This window comes from Cervus canadensis, chromosome 1 (genome assembly GCF_019320065.1).
Source record: "Cervus canadensis isolate Bull #8, Minnesota chromosome 1, ASM1932006v1, whole genome shotgun sequence".
Lineage (NCBI taxonomy): Eukaryota > Metazoa > Chordata > Mammalia > Artiodactyla > Cervidae > Cervus > Cervus canadensis.
In genome coordinates, this window is record NC_057386.1 from 61,794,622 (window position 1) to 61,819,367 (window position 24,746).

At 40.2% G+C, this 24,746-nt stretch overlaps 1 pseudogene; it reads left to right on the plus strand.

Annotated features, from left to right (window-relative positions):
* Positions 1-530: 530 nt before the first annotated feature.
* On the plus strand, positions 531-24,141 carry LOC122438501 (annotated as a pseudogene).
* Positions 24,142-24,746: the final 605 nt, after the last annotated feature.

Consider the following 24,746-nt stretch of genomic DNA (forward strand, 5'->3'; position numbering starts at 1 on the left):
CCACAGCTGTCAGAGCTAGTGCATTTTCTTTTGTGGCAGCTCTCAATGTCCTTTAATATATTCCATAGACTCAGAATCTGCCTAGTTGATCTTGTGGATTTAATTGGCTGCTTGTACAGCTGGTGGGAAGGTTTTAGGTCTTCTTCCTTAGCCACCCTACCACTGGGTTTCAACTGTGGTTTTATTTCCACACCTGCTTGTGTGTCGTCCACTGGCGTTTGCTCCTGAGGCTGCCCTGGAGGCCTTGGGTCTTCCCCAGTGAGAGCCAGGTGTGGAGGTGGTAAAGCTACCTGGGTCGTAGGGGTTCTGGTCATAGGTAGTCAGGGGAGTTGGCAGCTATGGCAGCAGGAAATATAGTGCTCTAGAAGGGTATGGTCTTGCCTGGAAAATCCCAGGATTGGGGGAGCCTGGTGGGCTGCCGTCTATGGGGTCGCACAGAGTCGGACAGGACTGAAGTGACTTAGCAGCAGCAGCAGAAGGGTATGGCAACCCACTCCGGTATTCTTGCCTGGAGAACACCACTGACAGAGATGCCTGGCCAGCCGCAGTTGACAGGGTCACAGAGAGTTGAACATGATGAAGAAGCCCTGTTTTGCATTAATGCAAGACTTCTTTTTCCTGTAGCAGCCCTGCTTCAGGAAGGTTGACAGTGACGGTGGCACAGCTGCTGGGGTCGTGGGGACCCTGACGCCCCCAAGTGTGCAGGGACATGGGCTGCCTCAGCCACAAGAGTTATGGCCCTATCAGAGTCTTTTTTTGATCCTCTGGTAGCTGGTGATCAGAAGGCTCTTTGGCTCATTTTCCTCTGCAGCTCTGCCCGTTCAAGCACTTAGAGGGCTCCCTTATTTGGGGTCCTTCTCTGTTGTTCCGTGCATCAGGCACATAGAGGGACCCCCCCCCTGCCTGCAGTCCTACTCTGTAGATGGTGCATCATGCACTTAAAGGGGCACCTTGAGTGGGGTCTTACTCTGTTGCTCCATGCATCAGGCCCTTAATGGGCCAGACTGTCCACTGTTGAGCTGCGGATGCTGGCATGTAGGGAGATAGAGGCCGTGGTGATGGCTCCACCCCCATATGGTATGACTCAGCAGTATCACCTGGCTTCCATGGCTGCCTGGCTTTCCTCCACAGGCGTTTCCCACCACAATCTCCTCTCTCATGTCCCCTCAATCAGTCTCTACAGTCAACAGCAGCCCTTGCACTGGGATTGTTCCACAATCCCTACACTCCAGTTCCCAGCCACTGAGCCTTCTAGGGAACCTGCATCCCTGTCCAGGGTATGTATGGCTGCAGCAAGGACTGTCTGACTCTCATTCTATTTATGTTGCCACAGATCAGTTACTCTCAGCCTCAAATGTTTCTCCTCTGACTCAGACAATTGCCCAGATGTGGGGATCAGACCCCTGCTTCAGTTCCTCCACCTGCTGAGAGTAGGTCCAGTCCTACTAATGCTCCTCTTTTATAGGAGTATTAAAACATCCTACCGAGTTTTGTGTGGGTCTATATATTCTTTTCCACTGGTCAGGTCCTCCTGTCCACTCTCAGCTGGAGTTCTGCATGCACTTCTGTGTCTGAAGGTGTGTTCCTGATGTATCCGCGGAGAGGGATGTACTCCATGCCCACCTACTCCTCCACCGTCTTGTTCTCCACATTGTTCTTTATATTGAACCAAAAATCCCTGTAAATTCCATCTGCCCACTTAACTCTATCTTCCATTGAGGAAAAAAAAAGCAATAAATGAAACTATTTTACTTTTTAATGAGAGTTATCTATGAAAACTGTACATATGTTATTTCATTAAATCACTTCATCCATAATGATTCCCATTTACACAAAGGGATGTTGAACATAAGAAAGGAAGTAACTTTGCCAGGACTGCACAGCCACTTCATGCTGGATATAAACTCCTGTAAGTCTGAGTTCAACGCTGTTGCCCCTGCTTCTCTCTCTAGCATGGGCTTCTTCTTTCTGATTAAAGCCCAACAAATATTTGAAATTGTAATCTTCCCGTCCCCAGTTGTTCTATAACCCTTTCTCTCACAGGTCCCACTATTTCCCACCATTTCTTTGTACACATTGTGATTCTTTTAATTTTAATCTCTCCTCCACACACAACAACCTGTTCATGTCTGCTGAAGTGGATTCCTACTTCAGAGGAAGCGAAAAAGCTGTAAAGGGTTTTGGACTAAGTTCACTTGATATATTGAATGAAAGGTTTTGGACTAAGTTCACTTGATATATTGAATGAAGGCAAGCAGTGAACACGTTCGTAAGACAGGTTTCCAATCTATAAGAGATTATTTTTTAGGCTTCTCTTTACATGCGAGTTTTCTGGAGGGTCACATCCCCACTGTTTGCTTTCCATCTCCAGCTTTCTCCCTGATAGCAAAATCGCCAGACGATACAGAGTAGGTGCCTGAATCCTCCCCTCTCTCATTTGCCAGAATCATTCAGACTCTTCAGTTCTCATACTCTAGGTAAACCTATCGCCCCCAAAATCATTTTTCAAAATAAGACTACAACGTTAGAAATCAGTTTTTTGAAGTGCTTCTTTTTCCTTTGTTTTGCTTCCTAACACAGCAGCATTGACAGCTTTTTTGCTTGCTCTGGCAACTGAAGAACCACTTTCCCACCTCTTGAGAGGAGTATGGACTGTGACTGCAGCACTACATGTAGCTTCCCCAGAACACAGTGTAATAGTTCATCATTGCCTGCCTGCAAGGTGCAAGGCACCCCTTCTGCCTTTCTCGGATTCTTAAATGTGTCAAGTGTACAAAATCCAAAGAGTAACTTCATATGAAGTTAATACAGGGGGAGGGGTGTGTGGGAAACAAGCTATGACAAAAGTCCCTGTTGAATAAACTCTAACATCCTTCTAAATACTTGTTCTCATACGTTTAACTCCTGTACTTCTATCTTGAAATTAAAATAAAGCTTCTTTCTCATTAAAAATATCAGACAGAACATTGTAATTGTTTACATACTGCAGTGTCTCATTTTATCCCATAAGGCTTTACATTTGATTAGTTCTTTGCAGAATATAAAGCACTTTTAGATCCAAGTTACATACTCTGAGAGCTAGAAGAGAATCTCCAAATTACTAAAACAACCTCATAATATTTTCTGATTCTCATAGCAATTTTAGGAATATTTTTAAATTGGAGGATAATTGCTTTACAGTGCTGTGTTGGTTACTGCTGTACAGCAGCATGAGTTCGCCAATTGTGTGTGTGTGTATGTGTATATATACATATATGTGTTCCCTCCCTTTGAGCCTCCCTCAAGGGGGTCAAAAGTATGGATTTCCCCTTACAAAATAAAGATACCAAATAAGACGTACATTGGCTGACATTCACAGGAAAGAATGCTCAACCTCGATAATTATTAGAAAAATACACATCAAAACTGAAATGAGATATCACCTCACTCCAGTCAGAATGGTCATTATCAAAAAGTCTACAAATAATAAATGCTGCAGAGCATGTGGAGGAAAAAGAAGCCTCCTGCAGTGTTAGTGGGAATGTGAAGTGGTGCAGCCACTATGGAGAACAGTATGGAGGTCCCTTAAAAACTAAAAATAGAGGTTTCATATGATCCAGCAATCCCACTCCTGGGCATATGTCTGGAGAAAGCTCTAATTTGAAAAGATCCATGCACCCCAATGTTCATAACAACAATACTTACAATAGCCAACACACAGAAGAAACCTAAATGCCCACCAAAAGATGACTGGATAAAGATGTGGTATGTATGTGTGTGTGTGTGTGTGTGTATAATTACCAAGCCATAAAAATGAATGAAATAATGCCACTTACAGCAACACAGATGAACACAGATAGTATCACATTAAGTGAAGTAAGTCAAAGACAAATATCATGTGATATTATTAACACTTACAAGTAGAATCTTAAAAATGGTACAGATGAACTTACTTAAAAAACAGAAATAGACTCACAAACATAGAAAACAAACATGGTTACTGAAGAGTATAGCAGTGGGGTATATTGTTCATATTGTTCAGTCGCTCAGTTGTGTCCGACTTTGCTACTCCATGGACTGCAGTACACCAGGCTTCCCTGTCCTTCACCAACTCCCAGAGTTTGCTCAAACTCATGTTCTTTGAGTTGGTGATGCCATCAATGGTGGGGTGAGGGAAGATAAATTAGAATTTGGGATGAACATATACACACTGCTATATACAAAATAGATAAGCAACAAGGACTTACTGTATAGCACAGGAAATTATATTCAAAATCTTGTAATAACATAATCTTAAGGAATCAGAAAAAGATATACATATACATACATACATATATATGTATATATTACTGAATTGCTGTATTGTACACCTGAAGCACAACATTGTAAATCAACTACATTTCAATAAAAAAATAAAATTAAACAAACCACAATGTTATAAGAGACTATAGACCCCTATAATATAAAAAATAATAATCCTGAGTAGTATATTTGAAGATTGCTAAGAGAGCAGATCTTAATAGTCTTTGTCTCAAGAATAAAAATATATAATTATTAATATTTGTGGTGACAGATGTTGACTAGACTTATTATGGCAATCATTTCAAAGTATATATAGATATTGTATCATTGTATTGTACACCTGAAACTAATATAATGTTTTATATCAATTATACCTCAATAAAATTTTTAAGATAATGACTTAAACAGTAAAAAAAAAAAAAGAAAAAGAAAAAGAAGACTGTTCTTTGAAATTATGACATGAAATCAATGACATTTCATTGAACTCCACTATATGTGTCTCTGAATGCTACTCACAGGAAAGCACACTCTGGTTAAGTGGTGCGGGGGCGGGGGGGGAGGGGGATGGGGCAGGTGTCACATGAAGCAGCTGACTGAGCTAGAAGAGCTTGGCCTCCTGGGGCTTGTAGACCCATGTCACTGACCTACTACCTGTGACCTGCAGCCCCCTGTGCCTCCATTTCCTCATCTGTAAGTTGGTGATGGGTAACACCCATTTCACATAATGTCTAACATGGTTTCCATTTGCACTAACTCTTTCTCTGTACTTCTCTGTCCCATTTCTCTGCTGACCTGTAAAGACTGTTATCACCAAGGTTCCCAAACCTGTGTTCTGGCCAATGGGAAGCACAGTTAGGAGATGACAATGAAAGAAGAGCGAGAATGCCAGGGGAGTCTCTTCATAGGAAGCTTCCTTGACTACAGCTCAGACTGAGCAACATCTCTGGATGTGGGTCACCCAGGAATACTGTGCCTCCACTCCCCTTTATGTCAGGGGCTGATGGCTTTCTGTATTCAAGTCCAGCAATGTACCAGATTCACCCTTCTTGGTTCCCTTTATTCCCCCCAATCCTCTGTTCCTTTATTAAAATATTATTAAACTATTAAAATAGTTCCTTTATTAAGAATGACTTTAAAAATCCTAGCTAAATGTGCTAACTGTTTATTGTCAGGACTGAACAATAAATACTGAATATTATTATCATAAGTCATAAAGTTTTCATACCTTTTGTAGACACTATACATTTGGAAAATATGGTCATAAATGAAGAGCAGAGAAGTCACGGAAAGTTTCCACAGAAAACATGCACCAAGGATATGAGGGTGATCTGGCTTCAAGAGCTGTCTCCTCATTGATGCTGGGGGTGATTTGGCTGATCCCAGGTGGTTCAGGGGGTAAAGAATCCACCTGCAATGCAGGAGATGCAGAAGATATGGGTTACATCCCTGGGTCAGGAAGATCCCCATGAGGAGGGCATGGCAACCCACTCCAATATTCTTGCCTGGAAAGTCCCATGATCAAAGAAGCCTGGTGGGCTACAGTCCGTAGGGCTGCAAAGAATCAGACATGGCTGAAGCAACGGAATAGGCACACAACTGAGCACACACACAACTGAGCACACACAGACATATGTGTTAGATAGCGTATATGGTTTCTGTTTCTGTTACCAGAGAAAGAATATGAGAGGAGGAAACTGGTTAAAAAAAAAAAAAATAGCCAAAGGTGGCTCCCCTTTCCCTACAGCCCACTCACCTGTCCATCTTCAACCCTGGCATGGGAATACAACCAGACATGTCAATGAAAGGATTTCAAAGAAGGGAAGCAGCAATGCACAGAAATGCTCTTGAGCATGAAGTTGGAGGGGTGTGCAGGAGAGTTTCTACAGTGAGAGAATCCTGACTCTCAGTCCTCTGTTTTTTGTGCCAGGTGGGCAGCTCCCACCCTCATTCTAGCTGTGTCTGCTTCCCAAGTCTTCCTCTCCCCATTCCTTGACCTTGTTTCTCTTTGTTGCTGACTCTTATCTGCCATGAAGATAACAGGCAGTTTCATCCAGTACCACCTGGACCCATCAATCTTTCAGTCAGGCAAATGATTTTCCCAGAGTCAGAAATTATAAAGCTGATATAAAATCACATGTACCTACTTTGCTTCTCTGTACGGTGTACTCCATTCATTAAAAGTTGTTAAGGGATTACTGTTCACCAGTACTGTGCTCAGTTCTGAGGACACACAGATCATAAGAACGCACTCCGCTCTCAGAGCCTGATAGAATCAGCTGCTTAGACCAACTGACCAGTATGCAAAGGCTGGCCAAACTGTCACAGGGTGAGGCTTAAGGTGGTTTTTATTTTTGAACCACTAGGTCAGTAAACCAATAGTGCAAAATCCATGTGCTCTTCAGGATGCCTGAGTGTGGCCATGGCTCCCCAGGGCCTCCCACGAGTCTCAGGGAGGTGTCCTAAAACTGGTTGTCACCAAGAATGTCCAGGCCAGGTGGCAAAGTGCTCATGGGGAGCTGACTGCACTGGGTTGTATCTGTTGCCCTCAGCTCCCACTCCCACCTTCCTGTTCTGTTCCACACTTGTGATATGGGCTTGGGTTTGCCAACCACATTTGTAGTAACTTTTGCAGTTGTTATTTTCTGTTGCTTCAACTTAGAGAGGTAGCTGCATCCTGCTTTCACCAATGTCGGGGTTACCTAGGTGGGTTTTTTCCACTCTCTATCCTTCAACATCTATGTAACCCATCCTCTGTACAGCATCCCCTCTATTTTGGAACACCCAGTGTTCTTTCTGTTTTTCTGACTGTCCTCTGATAAGCACAATATCTTTTATGCCATGATACCTGAGAAGGAACCAAAGGTGTGCCCACCCCCATGGAAGGCTATACTTGCTGGGCCACAGTCAAGGACCACTGCATTGTATTTCTGGCTTTGACTTTGGGCCCAAATCATGTCTAATCATGTCTAATCATAGCCCACTGAAGGAAGACTGCTACATAAATGGTAATTGTTATTGTTGTTCAGTCACCAGTTTGTATCTGACTCTGTGACCCCATGGACTGCAGCATTCCAGGCTTCCCTGTCCCTCACCATCTCCTAGAGGTAGCCTAGGAGATTGCCAGGAGAAACATCAGCAACAGATATGCAGATGGTACCACTCTAATGGCAGGAAGTGAAGAGGAACTAAAGAGCCTCTTGATGAGGCTGAAGAAGGAGAGTGAAAAAGCCAGCTTAAAACTCAATATTAAGAAAAAAACTAAGATCATGGCAACCAGTCCTATAATTTCATGGCAAATAGAAGTGGAAAAGGTGGAAGCAATGAAAGATGTCCTCTTCCTGGGCTCTAAATTCACTGCAGATTGTGACTGCAGCCATATAAATGGTAACAGCAAGATGGTAAATGCAAGGATGAATGTGTTTCTAGAGCCAAAAGTGTGACAAAGAAAGAAGTGATCTATGAGTCTGAGATAGTTTTTTCAAAATGTGGAGGAACCACATACATCAATTGCCTGGGGAGCTTGAAAAAATTACAGACTCTTCAGGTCCTGATCTAGCCCCATCAAATCAGGACCTGGGAGATTGGTAGTGAGAGTCTACATTTTAACCAGCTCCAAAAAGATTATTATTTTACACACAAGTGAACCACTGTACTAGAGAGGGTGGAGGTACAAGGTAATGGGAGCCTTTTATTCTACATGACAGAGCTTGAGCTTCAGAGTATAAGTGATGGGAAACTACCATTTCATATCAGTCTGGCAGGGGTGAGATGGGGATGCAAAACCAGTAAAGTAACTGCTACATTGGGTGAGGGGAGAAATGATGAGGGCATCAACAAGGACAGTGGTAATAACACTAGAACAGAAGACATTTAAAGACCATGTAGGACATAGAATCAGTAGGACTTAATATAGAATCAAAAGAGAGAAATGGGTCAGAGAAAACTGCCAAGGTTGATCTTGGGAGAATAATAATTGCTATTTTCAGTTCAGATAGATGAGCATGAAATGCCTGGGGTGTTTCCAGGTATAGGTAAACAGCAGGTGTGTGCTCAAGTGCCAAGTCACTTCAGTCATGTCTGACTTTTTTCGACCCTATGAACTGTAGCCTAACCAGACTCCTCTGTCCATAGGATTCTCTAGGCAAGAATTCTGCCATGAGTTTCCATGACCTCCTCCAGGGGAGCTTATTGACCCAGGGATCGAACCCATGTCTCATGTCTCCTGCATTGGCAGGCAAGTTCTTTACCAGTAGTGCCACCTGGGAAGCCCAACAAGCAGGTAGTTGAGTTAAAACTGAAACATTGGGAAGATCCAGATGCTTCAGAAGCCAGAATTTGATCATTGTCCCATGCTATATACTTAATTGTGCCTTCCCCAAACCCATATGTTGAAGCCTTATGCCCAATGTGACCATATTTGGAGATAGAGATATTTAAGGTTAAATAAGATTGTAAGGTAAGCTCTGGAATATGATAGCATTAGTGTGCTTACAAGAATAAACACCAGAAAATTCACTCCCTCTCCACCCGTGAGGACACACCAAGAAAGTGGCTATCTGCAAGCCAGGGAGAGAACTCTCATCAGGAACTGAATTGGCCAGCACCTTGATCTCAGATTTCCCAGCTTTAGAATGTGAGAAATGAGTTTCTGTTTACTAAGCCATCCAGTCTATTGCATTTTGTTATAGCCAGAGCAGATTAACACCCTTCTCCTCTCACTCTAGCTATGCCCCTGGGACATCCTATCTGATTGCTCCTCTATATACCTAAAGATGGGAGTAGCTAAAGACGAGGATATCTAAAGGTGTAGGTAGTATATAAGTGAGATATTACAAGGAGGACAGGTAGAATAAGACGAGGGGTGGGCCAGTGACCAATCCCAGAAAATAGCAATAATGAGGAAAGCATAGAGAAAAGGGTGAAATAATGAGGCCATGGGAATGGTAATAGATGTGGCTAATAGTGATCAAGCCCAAGGTCAATTAGGTAGACTGTCCCACTAGGTCCAGTTGTATAAACCTTGCTTCACACAACCCTAAGGTTGCAAATCACCTCTGAAATTATGTAGAACAGACCTATTCACCTGGATGTGGTGATCCTGAGCAGGCACCTTGGCCTCAAAGAAACAATTTCAGTTGAGAGGCAAGAGGTCCTGTCGGGGAGCTGTGAGCTGAAAAGTAAATGGAACTGTAGAAAGTATAAAGGAACTTTAAAAAATGTGGAAAGTAAAGGAAACAAGGTGGTAGCTTGGCCTTCCAGTGAAAACAAAGCAGGGAAAAGGCTAACAGTTTTGTCAAGAGAATGTACTGGTCATACTGAACACTCTCATCCAAAAACACAAGACTCTACACATGAACATCACTAGACAGTCAAAACTGAAAAGATTGATTACATTCTTTGCAGCCAAAGATGGAGAAGCTCTATACAGTCAGCAAAAACAAGACCAGGAGCTGACTGTAGCTCAGAAAATGAACTCCTTATTGCCAAAGTCAGACTTAAATTGAAGAGTAGGGAAAATCACTAGGCCATTCAAGTATGATCTAAGCCAAATCCCTTACAATTATACAGGGGAAGTGAAAAAGAGAGTCAAGAAATTAAATCTGATAGACAGAGTGCCTGAAGAACTATGGACAGAGGTTTGTAACATTGTACAGGAGGCAGTCATCAAAATCATCCCCATGAGAAAGAAAGGTAAAGGCAAACAGTTGTCTGAGGAGTCCTTACAAATAGCTGAGAAAAGAAGAGAAGTGAAAGGCAAAGGAGAAAAGGAAATATAAACCCATCTGAATTCAGAGTTCCAAAGAACAGCAAGGAGAGATAAGAAAGCCTTCCTAAGTAATCAATGCAAAGAAAGAGAGGAAATTAATAGAATGGGAAAAACTAGAGAAATCTTCAAGAAAATCAGAGATACCAAGGGAATATTTCATGCAACGATGGGCACAATAAAGGACAGAAATGGTATGGACCTAACAGAAGTAGAATATATTAATAAGAGGTGGCAAGAATACACAGAAGAATGATACAAAAAAGATTTTCATAATCTAGATAACCATGATGATGTGATTACTCAAATAGAGCCAGACATGCTGGAGTGCGAAGTCATGGGGCTTAGGAAGCATCACTACGAATAAAACTAGTGGAGCTGATGGAATTCCAGTTGTTATTTCAAATTCTAAAAGATAATGGTGTTAAAGTGGTGCACTCAATATGCCAGCAAATTTGGAAAACTCAGCTGTGGCCACAGGACTGAAAAAGGTCAGCTTTCTTTCAATTCCAAAGAAAAGAAGTGCCAAAGAATGTTCAAATTACTGCACACCTGCATTCATCTCACACGCTAGCAAAGTAATGCTCAAAATTCTCCATGTTAAGCTTCAACAGTACGTGAATCATGAACTTCCAGATGTTCAAGCTGGATTGAGAAGAGGCAGAGGAACCAGAGATCAAATTGCCAACATCTGATGGATCAAAGAAAAAGCAAGAGACTTGCAGAAAAACATCTACTTCTGCTTCTTTGACCATGCTAAAGCCTTTGACAGTATGGATCACAACAAACTGTGGAAAATTCTTCAAGAGATGGGAATACCAAATACCTTACCTGCCTCTTGAGAAATCTGTTAGCAGGTCAAGAAGCAATAGTTAGAACTGAACATGGAACAACAGACTGGTTCAGAATTATGAAAGAGTATGTCAAAGCTGTGTATTGTCACCCTGCTTATTTAATTTATATGCAGAATACATCATGGAAGATGTCAGACTGGAAGAAGCACAAGTTGGAATTAAGATTGCCAGTAAAAAATATCAGTAACCTCAGATATGCAGATGACACCACCCTTGTGACAGAAAGTGAAGAGGAAGTGAAGAGCTTCTTGATGAAAGTGAAGACAAGAGTGAAAATGTTGGCTTAAAACTCAACATTCAAAAAAACTAAGATCATGGAATTTGGTCCCATCACTTCATGGCAAATAGATGGGGAAACAATGGAAACAGTGACAGACTTTATTTTCTTGGGCTCCACAATCACTGCAGATGGTGACTGCAGCCATAAAATTAAGAGGCACATGCTCCTTGGAAGAAAAACTATGACAAACCTAGAAAGCATATTAAAAAGCAGAAACATTACTTTGCCAACAGAAGTCTATATAGTCAAAGCTTTGGTTTATCCAGTAGTCATGTATGGATGTGAAAGTTTGACCAAAAAGAAGGTTGAGCACCAAAGATTTGATGCTTTTGAACTGTGGTGCTGGAGAAGACTCTTGAGAGTCCCTTGGACTGCAAGGAGATCAAATCATTCAATCCTAAAGGTAATCAATGCTTAATATTCATTGGAAGGACCAACACTGAAGCTGAAACTCGAATGCTTTGCCCACCTGATGGGAGCAACTGACTCATTACTAAAGACTCTGATGCTGGAAAGATTGAAGAGAGGAGGAAAAGGGGATGACAGCGGATGAGATGGTTGGATGGCATCACTGACTCAATGGACATGAGTTTGTGCAATCTCCGGGAGATGGTGAAGGACAGAGAAGCCTGGCATGCTACAGTCCATAGGGTCATAATGAGTTGGACACAACTTAGCCACTGAACAACAGGTGGTAGCTAAAGAGAAAAATAGGGTCAGAGGGTTACCTTAAGATGGGAAAATCTCAGGATCATATATTCTATAAAACATATTAAAGATAGTATCAACAAAAATATATTAATAACATCTTCAAGATGAGTTCAGCCATTATGCTAAGAATAATTCTTAAAAATCAGTCTAACTAATCTTAGGAACTGTTTCATCATCAAGGAGACAGACCTGGCTTCTACCTAATGCTGCCATAGTGATAAAAGACAATAAATTATGTGATCTTGCTCTGCTGTACAACATTTGTACAGCAGCTGTTATACACATAAAATTGTAACTACTGAGCTTTCCTGTTATTATATATTTTATAGAAAAAAAAGCAGAGGAAGAGGAGATCTAATTGCCAACATCCGTTGGATTATCAAAACAGCAAGAGAGGTCCAGAAAAACATTTCTCTCTGCTTTATTGACTATGCCAAAGCCTTTGACTGTATGGATCACCACAAACTGTAGAAAATTCTGAAAGAGCTGGGAATACCAGACCACCTGATCCACCTCTTGAGAAACCTGTATGCAGGTCAGGAAGCAACAGTTAGAACTGGACATGGAACAACAGACTGGTTCCAAATTGGGAAAGGAGTACGTCAAGGCTGTATATTGTCACCCTGCTTATTTAACTTATATGCAGAGTACATCATGAGAAACGCTTGGCTGGAAGAAGCACAAGTTAGAATCAAGATTGCCGGGAGAAATATTAATAACCTCAGATATGCAGGTGACACCACCCTTATGGCAGAAACTGAAGAACTAAAGAGCCTCTTGATGAAAGTGAAAGAGACAAGTGAAAAAGTTGGCTTAAAGCTCAACATTCAGAAAACTAAGATCATGGCATCTGGTCCCATTACTTTATGGCAAATAGATGGAGAAACAGTGGAAACAGTGACAGACTTGATTTTTTTGGGCTCCCAAATCACTGTAGACAGTGACTGCAGCCATGAAATTAAAAGGCGCTTACTCCTTGGAAGGAAAGTTATGACCAACCTAGACAGCATATTAAAAAGCAGAGACATTACTTTTCCAACAAAGATATATCTAGTCAAGGCTGTGGTTTTTCCAGGGGTCATGTATGGATGTGAGAGTTGGACTATAAAGAAAACTGAGCGCCAAAGAACTGATGCTTTTGAACTGTGGTGTTGGAGAAGACTCTTGAGAGTCCCTTGGACTGCAAGGAGATCCAACCAGTCCATCCTAAAGGAGATCAGTCCTGAATATTCATTGGAAGGACTGGTGTTGAGGCTGAAACTCCAATACTTTGGCTATCTGATGCGAAGAACTGACTCAGTTGAAAAGACTCTGATGCTGGGAAAGATTGAGGGCAGAAGGAGACAGGGACGATAGAGGATGAGATGATTGGATGGCATCACCGATTCAATGGATGTGAGTAAACTCCAGGAGTTTGTAATGGACGGAGAGGTCTGGGGTCCTGCAGTCCATGTGGTCACAAGGAGTCAGACATGACTGAGCAAATGAACTGAATTCAACTGATAGGAAAAAAATAAGGCATATGATAATGAAACAAGTTCCTATATGATTCAGTACTAGTCCTCACTAGCAGTTATGGCCAGTATTAATTTCATGTAGGGCTGTAAACTGAAATGCATGTTTCAATGCTAAGGCACTCCAAGATCATCAAACAGAGGTATTTGTTCTAAAAAAAAGTCCACAGTTAAATATTTGTCAATAAGAATGTTTATCAGAGGGTTATTAATAATACAAAAAATGTCAGGAGCCTACTAAATATCTACTAAAAGTGATACTTAAATAAGTATACCCATACACTGGAATATTACATAGTTATTAAAACTGATGTTTTAGAACTAGGTGAAAAATATTCACAGTATAGGATATCAATCATAAACAGGAAAACCTGTAAAACAATAAGCAGGAAATTGTTTTTGTAAATATAAGTATGTGCATGCAGTAGAAAACAGTTAATGAACATAACAGGCTTATTTTTGTCTACTAGGATTATTCAGATTTTGATTGTTCATTGGGGCTTATCTGGTTTACAAGTTTTATTTAATGATGTGTGCTTGAAGTAGGAAAATACTTTTTGAGATACTTTAAAAAATTTTATTAAGGTATAGTTGATTTACAATGTTGTGTTAATTTCTGCTGTACAGAAAAATTATTCAGTTATGCATACAAATATATACATATATATTCTTTTTCATTATGGTTTATCACAGAATATTGAATATAATTCCCTGTGCTATACAGCAGGATCTTTTTTTTTTTTTTTTTAGTTTTTTTATTAGTTGGAGGCTAATTACTTCACAACATTTCAGTGGGTGATGTCATACATTGACATGAATCAGCCACGGAGTTACATGTATTCCCCATCCTGATCCCCCCTCCCACCTCCCTCTCCACCCGATTCCTCTGGGTCTTCCCAGTGCACCAGGCCCGAGCACTTGTCTCATGCATCCCACCTGGGCTGGTGATCTGTTTCACTATAGATAATATACATGCTGTTGTTTCAAAACATCCCACCCTCACCTTCTCCCACAGAGTTCAAAAGTCTGTTCTGTACATCTGTGTCTCTTTTTCTGTTTTGCATATAGGGTGATCATTACCATCTTTCTAAATTCCATATATATGTGTTAGTATGCTGTAATGTTTTTTATCTTTCTGGCTTACTTCACTCTGTATAATGGGCTCCAGTGTCATCCATCTCATTAGAACTGATTCAAATGAATTCTTTTTAATGGCTGAGTAATATTCCATGGTGTATATGTACCACAGCTTCCTTATCCATTCATCTGCTGATGGGCATCTAGGTTGCTTCCATGTCCTGGCTATTATAAACAGTGCTGCGATGAACATTGGGGTGCATGTGTCTCTTTCAGATCTGGTTTCCTCAGTGTGTATGCTCAGAAGTGGGATTGCTCAGAAGTGGGGTCATATGGCAGTTCTATATCCAGTTGATACAGCAGGATCTTGTTGTTTATTCTTTTGTGTATACAGGTACATGCATGCTCAGTCATGTCCAGCTGTTTTGCAACCCCATGGACTGTAGCCCTCCAGGCTCTCTGTCCATGGGATTCTCCAGGCTATAATACTGGAGTGGGTTGCCATTTCTTTCTCCAGGGGATCTCCCCAACTGAAGAACTGAATCCATATCTCCTACATTGGCAGGCAGATTCTTCACCTCTGAGCTGCCTGGGAAGCCTCATTTATTCTTTTAAGATACTTTAAATAACAGGTTATCAAAGAGGTTTCTTGTTTGCAAAAAATTAATAGGAATTTTCCCTGCCTCAAGCACCAAAGTTTTACTGTTCTAGGCTCCCATAGAAAGAATGTAATTACATTTATTTCTGCCTTTACAGTTACTGTCAGATTGAAGACTTCTATTAAAGAAATTAAGAAGCTTTACAAAATAGAAGGATTTGGGGACTTTTGGGATTTGGGATAGAAGGAAGCTTAGGATGGCTATAGTCTGGGTACTGACTTTGGGTAGAAATACATGAAGAATAAACTGTGACATTCCTCACATACAAGAAAATATAAGGATCATTCCCTTATGACTGCAACTGATAAACACTGTCTGCACATTTATATAGCCTTCTTACTTTATCGTAGGTAATAAAAATAATGCTAGCTATTTCCAGATCCTGTTCTGATCCTCTGTAAGAAATAGAAAATGTCAGAGATGAAATAGTGACATAAACAACTCCAGAATCCTTTAATCCCTTATAGTAGCAGTCCCCAATCTTTTTGTCACCAGGGATGGGTTTTGTGGAAGACAATTTTTCATGGACTGGGGTATTGGGATGGTTTCTCAATGATTGAAGAGCATTACATTTATTGTGCACTTTATTCCTATTATTACATCAGCTCCACCTCATATCATCAGGCTAAATTAGATCCCAGAGGTCAGGGACCCCTTCCTTACAGGAAATTCTGAGATAGGAAAGGAAAACAACTGCAAAATCAATGGCCCGGTTCCTATACTTAATAACAAAGAAGGCTGAAGTGGACTCGCCAGACCATCGTCCTATCATTGCTAAACTATCAGGCGTGTCACCACACAATCTCTGGCTAAGTCTGCAGGGGCAGTGTTGTTTCCAAGGAGACTTCCACCTGTTGATCCAGAAAGCCTAGATTTATACCAGAGGCACAAAGTTAATTAAGGGATTATAATAAAGGTCATTAAGCCCTGTTGAATTAAATGTGGATAATGAGTCCTTATTGAAGGAAGAGCCCTTGTCTGTTATCTTTTCAGGATGCGTTGTTAAGAGGCATCTGGAGATGCACACAGATAAGGTATCGACCTCTTTGGGATGCAGCAGCATTCAGCTTAGTGACAGGGATGAAGTCACCTCAAGAGGTGAGGTCTGGGGTGTGCTTCAATAGGGAGAAGGGAAATATATCAGAAAACAAACCCAGAAAGAGGTACTTAACACAGTTCCTAGTATATGTGATCTGTTAACAGAAGAACAGACCTTTAAAAACAGTCCTAGAGATGGTTTGGAGTATCTTAGCAAAGTTTTACAAATTCTATATATGAAATTGTATAAGAAGTCATAAAAAAATTCATGCCTAGGTCCCAGCCAGACCCAGATATTGTGATCGGATTGGAATGGGGTATAGCCTGAGCATTATGATGTTTTAAAAGTTTCCCAAATGATTCTAACATGCAGTGAGGTTCAAGCACCTGTGGAAATCACTGTATTAGATCATACAGGGTTTTGTTTCTATTCAACCAACACAGCACTTACCAACACATTCCTAGTTATATTTTCATTAAAAGCAAAAATTAAAATTACTTATCAATTAAATATAGTGGAATGGGAGCATGCACTGTAGAAGACCTGGGCCCACAGCTCTGTCTTTATATTTACGCAGGCTTAAAGCCCCCATATTTGTCTGGACTTGGACTTCATCAGCTGTAAGACAAAAAGAAGATTCACAAGCAAACTCTCCCAGCATTGTGAGGTATTGTCTCATTTAACCTATACTCAGGTTTGTGACTATTTACTGTTTATTATAGATTAGAAGACCAGAACTCAGAATACTTAGACACTGTCCGAGCTCAAATTAACTACTGTGTGTGAAAAGAGGGCCTGTGTGAAAACCTGGCCTTGCTGGCCTCAGGTGGGACAATCTGGTTTATCTCACTAATATCTTAATGTTCTCAAGAGGACCCAAGAGTTTTAAAATTCTGTAGGACTAATAGCTACAAATATTATCAAAACTACCACTTGCTCAAGGAATGTACCATATTGGGTTAAAATAAAGCAGTGGTATATTGTATTCATTTTCAAAAAGAAATAGGTGATAGACACTACCAAAACAAATTCTTCTTAATGGTGTTTGACATCTCCTCATAGCCAACAGCTTTAAAACGCATGGGACTCCAGTCACAGAATGTGACTCAGCAGGTAAAACCACCAAACAAATTAATAGCAAAACCCAGGTAAAAAGAAATAAGAGATAGCAACTCTGAAAGATACCCAAGGTAAAAATCTAGTGAGAGTCACTAATATGCAAAACTTAACCATCAATGAGAATTTTGTAATTTTATATTTTCTGAAATATTGATATAAAACCAATTAATGTAAGAGAAACATTGTATTAGAAAGATGGCTAGAAAATAGGAGTTCATAGGAATTATCTGAGTATAATAATAAACAGTTATAATATTTTCATTATATATATTGGATGCAGCATTGCTCCCAAAGGAAACCCAAACCAAAATATTTGGTCTAAGACCTGAGTATAAAGGGTTTTTAACAAAGCAAAGTAAAATAATAGATATTTTTTTCATGCTGAAGCTCATGTTAAGTGTCTACCACCATCATTAAACATTTCTGTCTAATAATAAATAATCAACCCCTTGTGAATCTTGTAGGAAACTGGCAAAACTTGTAGACTGGTAGAGAAAGGGTCCAATGGGAAACAATCATCAGGTTAATGCGTTATTTCCCTTATGTCTAATCTGTCTCACAGAAACCACTCAGACTTCTTCACAGCAATTTATTATTCATTCATTCACCTGAAAAAAAATTTAGCTGTGCCTAAAAAGCAATTCTGCTCAGTAAGCACTAAAGTTACAAGTGCAAGCAATAACATTCATGCACGTCGCAGTCCGGTGGGGAAGAGGAACATTAATCACAACAAAGAGTGAACACTTAATTATACTCAGAGATAACTGCAGTGAAAGTCAGTAAGAAGTCCCACGTGTGTGCGTGCTAAGTCGTTTCAGTCATGTCCGACTCTTTGCGACCATATGGACTGCCCGCCAGGGTCCTCTGTCTATGGAATTCTCCAGGCAAGAATACTGGAGTGGGTTGCCATTTCCTACTCCAGGGGGTCTTCCCCACACAGGGATCAAAGCTAGATTTCCTGCATTGCAGGCAATTCTTTACCACTGAGCCACCGGGCTCATTTGAAAAGACCCTGATTCTGGGAAAGATTGAAGGCAGGAGGAGAAGGGGACAGAGTATGAGATGGTTGGATGGCATCACCAACTCAATGGACATGTGCTTGAGTAAACTCCGGGAGTTGATGATGGACAGGGAGACCTGGCAGTGCTGCAGTCCATGGGGTCGCAAAGAGTCGGACACGAATGAGCGGCTGATCTGAACTGACTGAGCCACCAGGGAATCCCAAGACAGTCCTAAGAGAGCATATAGCAAACTGTCTTCATGTAAAATCTTGGGTGAAGGAAAGATAACTAAAGGTGATGAAATCTCTTTGAAGAGCCACTAGGGTCTAAGTATACAATCCAGGAGGGAAAAAATTCTGGCAGAGGTAACCAGAAAATGCAAAGGTCCTGAGGCAGGAGGGATCATCGTGTGTTCCAGGAACAGAATGAGGCCCCAGTGACTAAGTGCAGGGAGCTGGGGTGAGGGAGGGAACAGAGACTGGGCAGAGACCAGATCAGATGAGGACTTTGAGATCAAGCAGGTATTGGGACTGTTAAGAGCTTCCTGAGTGATTCTAACGCACAGCACATTTCTAGAGCCAGTGAGAACCGTATGATATTAGATCGTACTTTTTTTTCCAACCAAGTTAGCATGTGTCAAGCTAATCTAAAAGTTTATTTTTACAAACAAAAACCCTACAAATCATGCATTAATTAAAAGTAATGGAATAGTTTCTGGTCTTATGTTTAGATCTTTAATCTATTTTGAGTTTATTTTTGTGTATGGTGTTAGAAAGTGTTCTAGTTTCATTCTTTTACAAGTGGTTGAACAGTTTTCCCAGCACCACTTTTTAAACAGATTGTCTTTTCTCCATTGTATATTTTTCCTCCTTTGTCAAAGATAAGGTCTCTGTAGATGCATGGATTTATCTCTGGGCTTTCTAATTTGTTCCATTGATCTATATATCTGTCTTTGTGCCAGAACCATACTGTCTTGATGACTGTAGCTTTGTAGTAGAGCTTGAGGTCAGACAGGTTGATTCCTCCAGTTCCATTCTTCTTTCTCAAGATTGCTTTGGCTATTCGAATTTTTTTTGTATTTCTATACAAACTGTGAAATTATTTGTTCTAGTTCTGTGGAAAATATCATTGGTAGCTTGATAGGGATTGCATTGAATCTATAGATTGCTTTGGGGTAGTACACTCATTTTCACTATATTCATTCTTTCAATCCACGAACATGGTATATTTCTCCATCTATTTGTGTCATTTTTTATTTCTTTCATCAGAGTTTTATGGTTTTCTATTTATAGGTCTTTTGTTTCTTTAGGTAGATATATTACTAAATATTTCATTCTTTTTGTTGCAATGGTGAATGGAATTGTTTCCTTAATTTATCTTTCTGTTTTCTAAATGTAAGACCAGAAACTATAAAACTTCTAGAGGAAAACAGGCAAAACACTCTCCAACATAAACCACAGCAGGATCCTCTATGACCCACCTCCCAGAGTAATGGAAATAAAAGTAAAAATAAACAAATGGGACCTAATTAAACTTGAAAGCTTTTGCACAATGAAGGAAACTACAAGCAAAGTGAAAAGACAGCCTTCAGATGGAGGAAAATAATAGCAAACAAAGCAACTGACAAAGAATTAATCTCAAAAATATACAAGCAACTCCTGAAGATCAATTCCAGAAAAATAAATGACTCAAAAAATGGGCCAACGAACTAAACAGACATTTCTTCAAAGAAGACATACAGATGACTAACAAACACATGAAAAGATGCTCAACATCACTCATTATCAGAGAAATGCAAATTAAAAGCACAATGAGGTACCATCTCATGCCAGTCAGAATGGATGCTATCCAAAAATCTACAAACAATAAATGCTGGAGAGGGTATGGAGAAAAGGGAACCCTCTTACACTGTTGGTGGGAATGCAGACTAGTACACCCACTACAGAGAACAGTGTGGAGATTCCTTTAAAAACTGGAAATAGAACTGCCATATGACCCAGAAATCCCACTACTGGGCATACATACTGAGGAAACCAGAATTGAAAGAGACACGTGTACCCCAATGTTCATTTCAGCACTGTTTATAATAGCCAGGGCATGGAAGCAACCTAGATGGCCATCAGCAGACGAATGGATAAGAAAGCTGTGATACATATACACAATGGAATATTACTCAGCTATTGAAAAGAATGCATTTGAATCAGTTCTAACGAGGTGGATGAAACTGGAGCCTATTATACAAAGTGAAATAAGCCAGAAAGAAAAACACCAATACAGTATACTAACACATATATATGGAATTTAGAAAGATGGTAACGATAACCCTATATGTGAGACAGCAAAAGAGACACAAATGTATAGAACAGTCTTTTGGACTCTGTGGGAGAAGGCAAGGGTGGGATGATCTGAGAGAATAGCAGTGAAACATGTATATTATCATATATGAAACAGATAGCCAGTCCAGGTTCAATGCATGAGACAGGGTGATCAGGGCTGGTGCACTGGGATGACCCTGAGGGATGGGATGGGGAGGGATGTGGGAGGGGGTTTCAGGATGGGGAACATGGCTGATTCATATCAATGTATGGCAAAAACCACTACAATATTGTAAAGTAATTAGCTTCCAACTAAAATAAATACATTTTTAAAAAAGTAATGGAATATATGGTCATTGGAACTTGGAGTGTAAAGTGTTGGGCCCCTAGATGCAAGGGGGTTGGAGGTAGGGCAGAGCAGTACAGGATCTGTGATTTGTGAAAATGCAGCTTCAGCGTGGAGGATGACTCGGGGACAGTCATGAGGAGGCCAGTTAGGAAGCGACAATGGCAGCCTAAGGAAAGTGATGACAGTATGGGCATCTTTGCATCTTGCCTTTCTTATCTGTAAAACATGTGGAGCTAGACAGAACAATCCCTAAGGATCCTTTCAGTTTCATAAGAGCAGACACAAAGTGAGACCTTATGGTTGGAGAAGGCTGTCTTATAGCCCAGGAAAAAAGTGAAAGTGAAATTTTCTCAGTATTGTCTGACTCTTTGCAACCCCATGGACTGTAGCCCACCAGACTCCTCTGTCCATGGAATTCTCCAGGCAAGAATGCTGGTGTGGGTTGTCTTTCCCTACTACAGGGGATGTTCCTGACCCAGGGATCAAACCCAGGTCTCCTGCATTACAGATGGATTCTTTACCATCTGAGTCACCAGGGAACACATCCCTAAAATAGGAAATGATATTTTAGTGTGCTCACAAAGTAGGTTTCCCCTCTATCATTCCCACCAGCATGAAAATATGCTAAAACAATATTTTTTAGTGCCTTGATCCTGTATCTTCTCTGTTCTTCTCATTTCTCAGCTTCCCATGACAGCAAACCCTCTGAAACAGAGCCTCCATCATAATTACAGGTTGATGGACACCATATTAGCTGAAGTTTGTGGAAAGAGTATATTTGGTTAGAAAAGAAATCCTTGGCTTAAAGCTTTAGTAAAAACAAAATAAAAGTTTTTAAGTTTATTTGGGGCTCTAAATTTTTTCATTATCCAAAATTATATACATAGATATTTTATTCATAATAAATTCCTTACTTAATTCTCTTCTCACCTTTTTATGCAACATCCATAACTGGGCTTTGTAAATAAGGAGTGTACAGAACAGATGTGTTGCACAAATCAACAAAAAGGATTTTTTACAGATATTTTTCATCTTAATGTGTCTCTTTCCATCAGAAAATTTGGTTTTTATTTTTTGAAGGATGTTGTTACTCTGTGGACTGGTCAGCTGTGGGTTGATGTTTATTGACTGCTGTAAGATTTGACTTGCTCATCCACTACTGAACACGTACTCTGTGCAGACACTATTATAAGCTCTGGGAATTAAAGGCAAATTAAGTCTGACTTCACTGAGCTTGCATTCTAGTGAGGCAGAGAGACAATAATAAATAAATACAAAATTACATCAAATAATGTCATATAGAAATAAGAGTTTGAGGGGGGTAAAATGTAAAAATCTCATATGATTTTAGGGTTAATGCTACTTCATTATGTATAACATTCACTTTAAAAGGCATTTTGGATGTTGAAGAGATCAGTCAGTTCTGTGATGGTTGGTAAACTATGAAAGGATGAGAGGCACAAAATCAAAAAGATGAGGAAGGTCAAGAGACAGTGACTATCAAGGAGTACCACTTTAGATGGGGTGGTCAGGTCATCAAAGACCTGAGGGGCTGAGGGCATAGACCACAGGAGCACATGGGGAAGAAAGTTCAAGCCACTGGCAATAACAGGTACAAAGTCCCTGGGAAGGGTGTATTTTTGCTTCTTCAAGGAATATCTTTGTGTTTATGAGGAATATCAAGGAGGCCTGCAGGGATGGAGAATTTGAAAGGCTAGAGAGGCTATTAGAGATCAGACTAGCAAGAATGTGCCCATGGCAAAATTTTCAGTTTTAAAGGGTTGAAAAGGACATAATATTTCATTTCTTTAGAATCACAGTGGCTGCAGTTTGCAAAACGGGTTTTAGAGGAAACAAGGAGACTAGTTAAGAGGATATTACAGTTTCTAGACAAAAGATGATGGTACTTAAGGCTTTTTGTGCAGAATATACTATAAAAGTAGAGTCAGGGGGGAAATGGAGCGAGGTCCAAATCAACTGCAGAACAAAGTTTGTTTGTATCTCTATGGCTATGAATCGGTTGCATTACCATCAGTTTTCTACATCTTACAAAACTATAAAAACAGCCTAGTCTTGGCAAGAGGCCCAGGCTGCTATAGAGTTATTCCAAACGGATCTGTCCGATAAGGCCCAGCACCCCGTTGAAAGGACTCCCGGTTCAGCTCAACTAATATTTAATGTAATCAAATCTGTAGAATATACCGTATGCAATCAAACCGTTGTCATCCCATGATTTGTTAATAATGTGGAGACGAAGAACGTTACTGAATTGTATGTCAGATGGAAATTCAAAGGAGAAAACATTTTCATCTTTGATGGAAGTCAGCGGATGTCCAAGTCCAGCAGTAACTTTTCTAGTGCAAAAATCACACCATCGGAATTACTGCGTGGCATTGCCTCTTTGAAGATGGATAAGAGTGATGCCGTCTCAGGAAACTACACTTGCGAAGTAACAGAATTGAGCAGAGAAGGGGAAACCATCATAGAACTAAAATATCGTGTTGTTTCATGGTTTTCTCCAAATGAAAATATCCTCATTGTTATTTTCCCAGTTTTGGCTATACTTCTGTTCTGGGGACAGTTTGGTATTGTGACACTTAAATATAAATCCAATTATACGAAGGAGAAAGCCATTTTTCTATTAGTTGCTGGACTACTGCTCACTGTCCTTGTCATTGTTGGAGCCTTTCTTTTAATCCCAGGTGAATATTCAACGAAGAATGCTTCGGGACTTGGTTTAATTGTACTTCCTACAGTAATATTAATATTACTTCATTACTGTGTGTTTATGATAGCATACTGATCCTTCAGATTCTGGGCTATGTGCTATCTGTGGTCGGATTCAGCCTCTGTGTCTCAGAATGTGTCCCAGTGCATGGTCCTCTTCTGATTTCAGGTTTGGGTATTATAGCTCTAGCAGAATTACTTGGATTAGTTTATATGAAATGTGTTGCTTCCAATCATAGGACTATACAACCTCCTAAGAAAGCTGTAGAGGAACCTCTTAATGCATTTAAAGAATCAAAAGGGATGATGAACGATGAGTAACTGAAGTGGAGTGATGGACTCTGATTTGGAGAGTAGTATGACATGAAAGAAATACACTTGTGTTTAAGCACCATGGCCTTGATTCATTGTCCTGGAGAAGAAAACAAGAAAAGTAACTGGTTTCCATCTATTGGAGAAAGTAAATAATTGACCTTTAAATGATTGTTACTGTTAAGTTTTTATTCAAAGCATTTTTAAATTTAATTAATAAATGAATTATGATCTGAAAAAAAAAAAAAAAAGTAGAGTCAAAGTACTCCCTGAATGTTCAGTGCGAGAGAAATACAGGATTCAAAAAAGACTCCAATATTTATGGAATAAAACCCCTATCAGAGACAGATAGGGGTTCTGAGGTAGGTACAGAGATATGTAGTGTTGTTCATTATTGTTCAGTCTCTAAGTCATTCTGACTCTTTGCAACCCCGTGGACTGTAGCACACCAGACTCAGTGTCTCCCAGAATCTGCTCAGATTCATGTCCATTAAGTTGATGATGCTATTTAACCATTTTCCCCTCTGCCGCCCCTTTCTCCTTTTGCCTTCAATCTTTCCCAGCATCAGGGTCTTTTCCAATGAGTTCACTCTTCACATCAGGTGGCCAAAGTATTGGGGCTTCAGCTTCATCATCAATACTTTCAATGAATATAGTATATCATATATAGTGTATTGAATGGTTAATGTTATAAGTCAACTTGGCTAGACCAAATAATCCAGATTTTTGTCAAATATCAGACTA